The following is an 11,286-nucleotide window of genomic DNA, read 5'->3' on the forward strand; positions in this document are numbered from 1 at the left end:
GCCCAGTGTGGGGCTTGAACTCATCACCTCAAGATCGAGCATCTCCTGCTCTACCAACTCAGCCAGCCACCTCTAATTTAGGACCTTTTGATTTATCCAAACAACATATCACTGTTTATACCCAGTGTTCGTCCCATTATAGGGAAGATAAGTCATATATATTTGCATTCAGCATGTTAGACTGACCCTTAACACGTTACATTGCAATTTTTTTTTCTAGTTCTGTTTTTATTTTTCTACTAGACTATGAGTGATTTGAGGGCAGCCTCTTGTTCTTTCTGTGTAAGGTTCTGGCGCCTAACACAGATCTTGGCTGGCTGGCTGGCTGGCTTGCTTGTTTTCTTCCTTTTTTAAACCTAAGATTTATTGAGTCGCCACAGAAAACACAGCTTGAGATGGTGACCATTTCTGTCCAGAATGTTTGATTATTCACACAACCCTGTCCACATCGGTCTGCCCAGCACTGAAGTTGTGTGGGTTTTTAAAAAAGATTTTATTTATTTATTCATGAGAGACACAGAGAAAGAGGCAGAGACATAGGCAGAGGGAGAGGGAGAAGCAGGACCCTGGGATTACAACCCGAGCCAAAGGCAGACTCAACCATTGAGCTACCTAGGTGCCCGAGGTTGGTGTTTTTATTATCATCTCTTCCACCCTTCCAGTTTGCCAAAAAGGATCTGAGTTCCAGAGAGTGCCTTGCTCAAGGCCATTGAAGTCAGTGTTAACGCCTCTAGTGGAACCAAGGTCTCCTGACACCCAGTGATGCACTTCCAATATTAATTAATCAATTAATTATTAATTGATTTATTATTTCATGTAAATTTTTTTAAACGTGTAATTGACACAATGTTGCATTGGTTGCAGGTGTAAAGTATAAGTATAGAGATTCGCTAATCTGTGCTCACCACAAGTGGAAGACAGCTACCACCTGTCACCACACAGCGCTACTGCAATACTACACTGACTATGCTCCCCACACTGGAACTTCAGTCCCCTCGGGGATTTATTCCATAGTTGGAAACCTGTATCTCCCACTCTCCTTCACCCATTTTGCCCATCCCCTACTGATACTACCCCCCCCCCCGCCCCCAGCATTTATTTACTTATTTATTTGGGAGAGAGGGCTGGGGGAGGAGCAGAGAGAGAGAATCTCAAGAGAATCCCAAGCAGGATCCACCCCCAGCATGGAGTCCCATGTGGGGCTTGACCTCACACCCTGAGATCACAACCTGAACTGAAATCAAGAGTCAGAGGCTTATTTGACTGAGCCACCCAGGCGGGGTGCCTTCCAGTGATGCATTTTAAAAAATTAATCATGGTTAAAATAATTATCATCTTAGCCATTTTTAAGAATATAGCTCAGTAGTGTTAAATATATTCATACTGTTGTACAACAGATCTTTGGAACTTTTTTTCTCTTTTTTTCTTCAGGACCTTTTAATCTTGCAAAACTGAAACTGTATCTGCTAAACAACAACTCCCCATATTGCCTTCGCCCCAGCCATTGGCAACCACCACCATTCCCACTTTCTGACTTTAGATACCTGATGTAAATGAAATCATACAGTGTATGCTTTTTTGTGATCGGCTTATTTCACTTAGTATAATGTCCTCAAGGTTCATCTATGTTGTAGCCTGTGTCAGGATTTCCTTCATTTTTAAAGCTAAATAATATTCCACTGTTAATGTATATACCACATTTTGTTTATCCTTTCATCCCTCAACAGATGGGGATCAAGCCCTGCTGGTGGCCCCCTGCTCAGTAAGGAGTCTGCTTCTCCATCACTTTCCATCCTTTTTGCCAACTTGTGCACTCTCCGGCTCGCTCAAATAAATAAATAAAAAATTTTAAAAAGATTGTATTTATTTATTCATGAGAGACACACAGAGAGAAGTAGAGACATAGGCAGAGGGAGAAGCAGGCTCCTCACAGGGAGCCGTTACGTGGGACTCAATCCCTGGACTCAGGATCATGCCCTGAGCCAGACAGTCGCTCAACCACTGAGCTACCCAGGCATCCCAATAAAAAAAAAAAATCTTAAAAAAAAAAAAAAAAAACTCAAACCATCCTAAATCCTTTAAAATTTTACTGAAAGGTATTACAGAACATATGCAAATAGATATAATGTTAATTGTTAAAAAACAACAAAATTATAATGCCAATATTATCCAAATTCATTATTTTACTTCAAAATAAAACTCCAGTATGTAAAGAAAAAAAAAAAAAGACTCTGGGGTTGCTTCACCTTTTGGCTATTGTGAATAATGCTGCCATGAATGAGCACGGGTGTGTACATATCTATTTCCATTCTTTTGGGTGTACAACCAAAATTGTGATTCCAGTAATGCAATTAATTAGCTAATTAATTAATTAATCTATCCATCCCATGTTGAGTTATTTTTATTAGGGCAAGTGTGTATATGTAACTTATTTCCCTTGCAAGCTTGACTGCCTGGTGCAGTGTCTTCTCTCCGTCTACATGGGCTGCTCCTGGGGGCCTGGTCACAGTGTTGCCACCATAGGTGGGGCAAGTCACCTTCCTTCCCGGTGGGGGCACAGCTGCAGTGTTGGGACCACCAGGTGGGATTTCCTCCTGCAGGCACGTCACCTCTGGCTCCCAGCTCTCCTGCACCTTCTTCCACCGCTCTCTCAGCAAAGTAGCCAAGATACCTCACCTTCTGGGGGTGAGGGTGGGGGGTGGGGTTGGAGGATGCCAGTCACCCAAGCACCACTCAGGAACCTTGTGGGACTCGATCCTGGACCCTAAGATCACGCCGCGAGCCAAAGGCAGACACCCAACTGCTGAGCCACCCAGGCAACCCTCAAATGTGACTTTTTAAAAAGATTTTATTTATTTATTCATGAGAGACACATAGAGAGAGGCAGAGACATAGGCAGAGGGAGAAGCAGGCTCCCCATGAGGAGCCCGATGCAGGACTTGATCCCAGGACCCTGGGATCACGACCTGAACTGAAGGCAGACACTCAACTGCCGAGCCACCCAGGTGTCCCCCAAGTGTGAGTTTTTAAAAACTGGCATTTAAGAGACGCCTGGGTGGCTCAGTGGTTGAGTGTCTACCTTTGGCTCAGGGCGTGATCCTAGGGTCCAGGATCGAGTCCTGCATCAGGCTCCTTTTGGGGGGAGGGGCCCTGCCTCTCCCTCTCTCTATGTCTCTCATGAATAAACAAATGAAATATATTTAAAAACTTGGCATTTAAATTTTCAAAAAGATTTTAAAAAGCATTATGTAGGTCAAAGAGAAAAGACAAGTCTGCAACCTTTGGTGTGTTGTGCTGTGGAGCATTTAGGGTAGTCAGTTACCTCCAGGGAAGAGTTGTGTCTGGTTTGTCCAGCCAGAGCTGGGAAGAGATTTGTGGTAATGGGGCCTCAGCGCCTGTAGAAGCTCTGCCCTTCTGCACCTGGGTAATAGTTACTATGTTTCAGGAAGGGAAGAAATGGCCCAAAATGAACCATTAAGTCCCCCGTGGTGGTATATCAGTGCTGGGCACATTGGAGAAGTGACCCCAGGCTTTGCATCCGTCCTGAGGTTTTGCTGTACCTACTTTGCAGAAGTGTCATAGGAATAAAATGTCACAGATTTGGAAAGGTGTTGAAATTTTCCTAAAATGTAACACAGGTGCTAAGTGGGATGATTATTGCCATGCTCAGAGGAGTATGATGTGTTTTAATGATAGCAGTTCCTACAGAAGCTGACCTACGAGATGCTGGACCCAAGCTCTGATTAGAAGAGGCCAGGGTGTCTGAGTGGTTCTGCTCTGGTGGGTTTGAGGAAGCAGAATGCTGATCTTTTCTGGAAGTGGTGTTGGGAGTTGGTATGGAGTTGGGAAATACACATGGCCATAAATGGTGTGATCCTGCTCCAAACAACTGAGCTCATCCCTGGGCTTCATGAACACCACGCTGGAAATTTCGACCGAAATAAACTTCTGACCTTTCCATCAGTTCCCTGAGGAAGTCAGGGTTTTATGGATTATTTCATCTTCCCACTTAGAGGGGGGGGGTTTGACTATTCTATTACTGAAGAAGGCGGCCCAGCATATTATTACTACTACGGATATTATGTCAGTAGTTCTCCTATAGTACTAAAGATTTTTCACTTGTATTCTCATTTTGTTCCTTGGTGACTCTGTGAGGGAGTATTATTATTCTCATTGTACAGATGCAGAAACTCATGGTTTCTTGTTGTCCTTTACCTAAAGTATGGAATCTTTTTCCCTTTTTCTTTCCTTCCTTCCTTCCTTCCTTCCTTCCTTCCTTCCTTCCTTCCTCCCTCCCTCCCTCCCTCTTTCTTTCTTTCTTTCTTTCTTTCTTTCTTTCTTTCTTTCTTTCTTTCTTTCTTTCTTTCTTTCTTTCTTTTTTCTTTCTCCTTTCTTTCTTTCTTTCTTTCTTTCTTTCTTTCTTTCTTTCTTTCTTTCTTTCTTTCTTTCTTTCTTTCTTTCTTCTTTCTTTCTCTCTTTTCGTAAAGTAATCTCTATGCCCAACATGGGGCTCGAACTCATGACTCTGAGATCAAGAGCCACACACTCTACTGATGGAGCCAGCCAGGCACCCCAGTGTGGAATCTTTAATGTGGTCGGACTACCTCCCTAGTTTGGCCCGGGCCTACCTCTCCAGATTTCTCTTCCACTACCTTTCAAGAGTTCTCTTTGTTTCAGCTATTCTGGATTTCTTTTGGTTCCTTAAATAGGTCAGGTTCTTTTCAGCCACAGGCCCATTACATATGCTAGAACACTGTTCCCTCTCCTTTTTGCCTGGCTAGCAACTCCTCATCTTCTAGGCCCCCGTTTAACATCATTTTTTTCTTTTTAAATAATTTTTTAAAGATTGTATTTATTTGACAGAAAGAGCGTAAGCAGGGGGAAAGGGCAGAGGAGAGAGAGAAGCAGGATCCTCACTAAACAATGCAGGGTTCTATCCCAGGTCCCCAGGATCATGACCTGAGCCAAAGGCAGACACTTAACCAACTGAGCCACCCTGGCGCCCCAACATCATTTTTTCATGGGAGACTTTCCTGAGGACATTCCTAGTAATGTCCCCTTATGTCACCCTGTACTCCTGTTCCAAAGACTCATCACACTTCGTACTTTCACTGTTTCTTGTTCTTGCTAGATTGTAAGCTCTATGAGGCAGAGACCAAATTTGCCTTATTAGATTCTGTAGCCTCAGTGCCTAGTACAATATCGTTTTGAACTGAAAGCTTTTGTAACTGCTGCCTGATGTCTGGATTCCATAGCCATGGAAATAATGGATCAGAATCTTGCCTTGTTTATTGCCCTGCAGTCCAGTTCCATTGGGCTTTTCTGACAGGCTTTTTCTGCTATTTCAATAACCAATTTCACTAATATTTCAGGGTATTTCATCATTCCTTTGAGTAGGGATCAAAATGCACACCTCCCTTGAGGCACTTGGGTGGCTCAGTTGGTTGAGCGTCTGACTCTTGATCTCGGCTCAGGTCACGGTCTCAGTATCATGGCTTCAAGCCCTGCGTTGGGCTCCATGCTGGGTGTGGAGCCTACTTAAAAAAAAAAGCATATCTCCCACATCACATAGCAGGTTGTGAGGTTAGAACACAGTACCACTGTATTATTTGATAATTACTAGAAAAGGCTGGTGCTGTTCTCACCTCTTGTATTGTTTCCATGATGCTCACATACCTCTGAGAACCCCCTGCCCAACATCGTATTTGGGGTGGGCAACTGTGGATCACCAGATGATAGGGAGATTTAAAGGTACCCAGATTGTTCCTCTCTCAGGTGTCACCTTGGTTTGGTGCACACTTGAGTCGTTTATAGATGGATGGCACATTTATTTGTTGGAAGCAGTGAGGCACAGTCAAATTAATGGTGCAAGCACAAGAGTGGAAGTAACACAGTTGCTCAGGCTCACGAGGCAGGCATTCAGCAGGTAAGCAGGGCCCAGTGGGAGGAACTCATGGCCTCATTTCAACAACTGCAGCGAGCTAAAGTCCCTGTTGGTTGCAATCTGTGAGAGGGCACTTGTTTCTTCTTTTCCTCCCCTGCCCCCCAAGCCAGTTACATCTGTCCTCAACAAAGCTGTGAAACCCATCACTATATAACTTCCTAAATCCAGTTAATGGTGATAACCAAAATTCGTAACTAAACACCCAGGCGGCAGTGGATAGGGTTGCAAATGTTAGTTCCAAATATAGTGCAGTTCATATCTCCAGTGAGGAAAGAACACCGAGTGAATTCATGAACCACTTAAACTAATTGAGCTAGGAGCTTAAAGCCACATTCCTCAAATGGGTGCATTCCACAAAACTGGCATTTAGCATTAGGCAGTCAGGCTGGAAAACACTCAGGAATCAGTGAATCTAAACAAGGAAGAAATGCTTCTCAAGGTACGCATTTGCCAACTGTTCATTTGTTCTCAAGTCATCTCTGGTGATTAGCCTCATGACTTAGAGCATAACATCACGGGTCACAGGTCTGAGCCCAGCACACTTAGCTTCCTAAGGAAAAGACTGAAAATGCATCCCCCGGGTTACAAAGGAGAACATGCAAAAGGAGCACAGGCTGTCTTCATTATTAAAAGAATTAAATGCGGGTACCTGGGTGGCTCAGTGGTTGAGTGTCTGCCTTCAGCTCAGGTCATGATCCCAGAGTCTTGGGATGGAGTCCCACGTCTGGCTCCCTGCTCTGTAGGGAGTCCCTCTGCACCCCCCTTGCTCATGCTCATGTTCTTGCTCTCTCTCTCAAATAAATATGTTTAAAAAATTTTTTAAAGGTCTTATTTGTTCATGAGATACACACACACACACACAGAGAGAGAGAGAGAGAGAGAGGCAGAGACATAGACAGAGGGAGAAGCCCGGAGCCCCATGTGGGACTCGATCCCAGGACTCCAGGATCATGTCCTGGGCCAAAAGGAGGCGCTAAACTGCTGAGCCACCCAGAGGTCCCCTAAAAATTTTTTAAAAAAATAAGAATAATTAAATGCATAAAGTAGAGTGTAAAAACATAGCTGGAAGAATATTTCCCAAACTCATCTGTAATCAGGACTGCCTTTGGGAGGCAGGTTTATAAGAAGAGGTAGTCATTTTTTTCCTTCAAAATTTATTTTTTCTTTTCTTTCTAAAAAGATTTTATTTATTTATTCATGAGAGACACACAGAGAGAGAGAGGCAGAGGGAGAAGCAGGCTCCATGCAAGGAGCCCGATGTGGGACTTGATCCTGGAACTCCAAGATCACGTTTTGGGCCAAAGGCAGGCGCTAAACGGCTGAGCCACCCAGGGATCCCCTTTCCTTCAAAATTTAGAAAATGAGTATGTATTACATTTGTAAACAAAATTTTAAGTGGATAGGAGTTAGTGATACAATGTTCTTAGATGAAGAGCAATGTTACAGTGAGGCTGGTAAAGAGGAACATCTATTATGTAACTATTTTCTACCATAAACAAAAAATACACTTGCATACACTTCATGTAGAACAGGGTGGTTCAACAGAACTTTCTCCAGTGATTGAATATGATGTATACCTGTGCTGCCCAATATAGTTGGCCACTAGCCATATGTGGCTAATGAATACTTGAAATGTAAAACTTAATTTTTAACTTATTTGAATTTAAACATAGTAGTTACATATGGTTAGAGGTTACTGTACTTGGACACATAGTTCTAGAACCTTCCATTTGCTGGGATGAACAGTGTCAGCAGGGGCAGGAAACAGACCAGATTTGGTAATCAAGAGAGCTTGATTAAGTCACGTCTTCACAAAGCTCATGTGTATACTCTATTACTGTTAGAGGAGTGAAGAAACTCTAAATGGCCAAAGCTATCTCAAGAAAGAACAAAGCTGAAGGCATCCTGATTTCAAACTATATTACAAAGCTATGAAAATTAAAACAATATGGTATTGGCATAAAAACAGACACACAGATCAATGAAACAAAATAAAGAGCCCAGGGATCCCTAGTGGCTCGGCGGTTTGGCGCCTGCCTTTGGCCCAGGGCGCGATCCTGGAGTCCCAGGATCGAGTCCCATGTCGGGCTCCCGGCATGGAGCCTGCTTCTCCCTCCTCCTGTGTCTCTGCCTCTCTCTCTCTCTCTCTCTGTCTATCATAAATAAATAAATAAATAAATAAATAAATAAATAAATAAATAACACAAAATTAAGAGCCCAGAAATAAACCCATTTATATATGGTCAATTTATAACAAAGGAGTGAAGAATATACAATAGGGCAAGGACAGTCTGTTCAATAAACAGTTTTGGGAAAATGGTAAGCCACATGCAAAAGAATGAAATTTGATGACTTTCACCATACACCAAAATTAACTCAAAGTGGATTAAAGACTTCTTAAAGGTATAACACCTGAAACCATAAAACCAGAAGAAAACATAGTTGGCATAGGTCCTGGCAATGTTTTTTTTAACCCAACACCGAAAGCAAAAGCAAGAAAAGCAAAAATAAATAAGTGGGACTACGTCATATAAAAAACTTCTGTACAGCAAAGGAAACCAAAAAAACAAAAAGGCAAACTTTACTGAATGGAAGAAAATATCTGCAAATCATGTATTGATAAGGGGCAAAATATATAAAGAACTCATACAAATCAATAGCAAAAAGGACCTCACAAATAATCTAATTAAAAATGGGAACAAGGGCAGCCCCGATGGCTCAGCGGTTTAGCACCGCCTTCAGCCCAGGGCCTGATCCTGGAGACCCAGGATCGAGTCCCATGTCAGGCTGCCCGTATGGAGCCTGCTTCTCCCTCTGCCTTTGTCTCTGCCTCTCTCTCTCCCTCATGAATAAATAAATAAAATCTTAAAAAAAAAATGGGAACAAGATCTGAATAGATATTTTTCCAAAGACATGCAGATGGCCAACAGGCCCATGAAATGATGCTCAACATCATTAATCATCAGTAAAATACAATCAAAACCACATTGGGCTTTCACTTTACACCTGTCAGGATGCCTAGTATCAAAAAGACAAGAAATAACAAATGTTGGTGAGGGTGTGGAGAAAATTGAACCCTTGTGCACTGTTGGGAATATAAATTGGTACACCCACTATGGAAAACAGTATGGAAGTTCTTCAAAAAATTACAAATAGAACAACCATATGATCTAACAATTCCTCTTTTGGTTATTTATCTGAAGAAAATGAAAATATTAACTCCAAAAGATATATGCACCCCGTGTTCATTGCAGCATTATTTACAACTGCCAAGATATAGAAACAATCTGTGTCCATCAATGGATGGATGAATAAATTGTAGTGTGTACACACACACACATACACACACACACAGAATATTACTCAGCTATAAAAAAGAATGAAATCTTGCCATTTGTGACAACATGGATGGACCTCAAAGGTATTATGCTAAGTAAAATTAAGTCAGATTGAGAAAGACAAATACTGAGTGATTCCTCTTAAATGTGAAATCTTGGGATCCCTGGGTGGCGCAGCGATTTAGCGCCTGCCTTTGGCTCAGGGCGCGATCCTGGAGACCCGGGATCGAATCCCATGTCGGGCTCCCGGTGCATGGAGCCTGCTTCTCCCTCTGCCTGTGTCTCTGACTCTCTCTCTCTCTCTGTGTGACTATCGTAAATAAATAAAAATTTTTAAAAAAGTGAAATCTTAAAAAAACAAAACAAAACAAAACAAAAAACAAGCTCACTGATACAGAAAACAGATTGGTGGTTGCCAGAAACCCCAAAGGGTGGTGGTGAAGGGAGTAGAAAAAAAAGAAAAGGAACAAAGTGAGAGAAGGTATTTAACGCACTGGCATTAACTTCATCCTACCACAACCCTCTATATTCCCTTGACCTTTCAGTGCTCTATTCATAGAAGAGGGAACTGACCTACTAAGAAAGCAACAATTGGGGTGCCTGGGTGGCTCAGCCAGTTAAGTATCCAACTCTTGCTATCGACTTAGGCCCTGATCTCAGGGTCATGAGATTGAACCTGTGTCAGGCTCCACACTCAGTAGGGAGTCTGCTTGAGAAGCTCTCTCCCTCTGCCTCTCCTGCTCATGCTCTCTAAAATAAATGAATCTTTTTAAAAAAGCAATAATCATCTCATTCATGTCAACTACTTTAAATGTCTTGTACTTTTTCTTTTTATTAAAAGATCTTATTTATTTATTCATGAGGGAGGGAGAGAGAGAGAGAGAGAGAGAGAGAGGCAGAGACAGAAGCAGGTTCCATGCAGGAGCCTGACATGGGACTCGATCCCGGGTCTCCAGGATCACACCCCGGACCGAAGGCAGGCACCAAACCGCTGAGCCACCCAGGGATTCCCCGTACTTTTTCTTATAAGAAAAGTTCTATGTTCTCCTATTAAACCATTAGACCATTAGTCCATTAAACCTATTAGCCATTCAGTATAGTTTTCTTAACTTCATTTGTAGAAGTATAAATAATAGGACATTAAAAAGAGAATATCCAGGGCAGCCCCGGTGGCGCAGCGCCACCTGCAGCCCGGGGTGTGATCCTGAAGACCTGGGATCAAGTCCAATGTCGGGCTCCCTGCAAGGAGCCTGCTCCTCCCTCTGCCTGTGTCTCTGCCTCTCTCTCTCTCTCTCTCTGTTTCTATGAATAAATAAAATCTTTTTTTTTTAAAAAAGAGAATATCCATAAGATTAGCATACATAATACAAAGTAGATAATCAACCCCTAATAGAGTGGGATGAAATTGCAGTGTAATGTAACATCCCTGCACAATTTATCAAATTAATGATAAAGGTTGGGCAGCCTGGGTGGCTCAGCGGTTTAGCGTCGCCTTCAGCCCAGGGCATGATCCTGAAGACCTGGGATGGAGTCCCACATCAGGCTCCTTGCATGGAGCCTGCTTCTTCCTCTGCCGGTGTCTCTGCCTCTGTGTGTGTGTGTGTCTCTCATGAATAAATAAAATCTAAAAAAAAATCCAAAAAAACAAAACCAAAAAGATAAAGGTTAAGATTGGTTGAGGGTGGAGGGAATGGCAGGTGTCTCAGAGGACCATACTGGTATGGTCAAACTATGGCAAGATTTATTTATTTTTTCTTTCTGGTAGTCATTTTAATTGGTGTATAGCATGTCTGCTGTCAGCCGCTGGCAACTTCCCTGAGAAAGCATAGATTAATAGTATGTTTCTCTTCTGTTGCTAATTCTAGCCCAATGTTGGAACCTGAAGTTCAATGGTGAAAGAAAGCTACAGCTGCCAGATACCAGCAATGGAACTGCAGGGGCCACCAGACTTGTTTTTGTTTTTGCAAGTGGCACTAACAACCCAATAAACTTTCCTTCCTCTGA

The 11,286-nt window shown here is 42.6% G+C and overlaps 1 long non-coding RNA gene across 1 annotated transcript in view; it reads left to right on the forward strand.

Annotated features, from left to right (window-relative positions):
* LOC144286482 (uncharacterized) overlaps positions 1–11,286 on the forward strand; it is a 29,333-nt gene extending 18,047 nt beyond the window's left edge. Inside the window, exon 2 of the long non-coding RNA XR_013354530.1 lies at positions 11,148–11,286. This is a non-coding gene — a long non-coding RNA (uncharacterized LOC144286482). The remainder of the gene's footprint in view (positions 1–11,147) is intronic.

Source organism: Canis aureus, chromosome 16, assembly GCF_053574225.1.
Source record: "Canis aureus isolate CA01 chromosome 16, VMU_Caureus_v.1.0, whole genome shotgun sequence".
Lineage (NCBI taxonomy): Eukaryota > Metazoa > Chordata > Mammalia > Carnivora > Canidae > Canis > Canis aureus.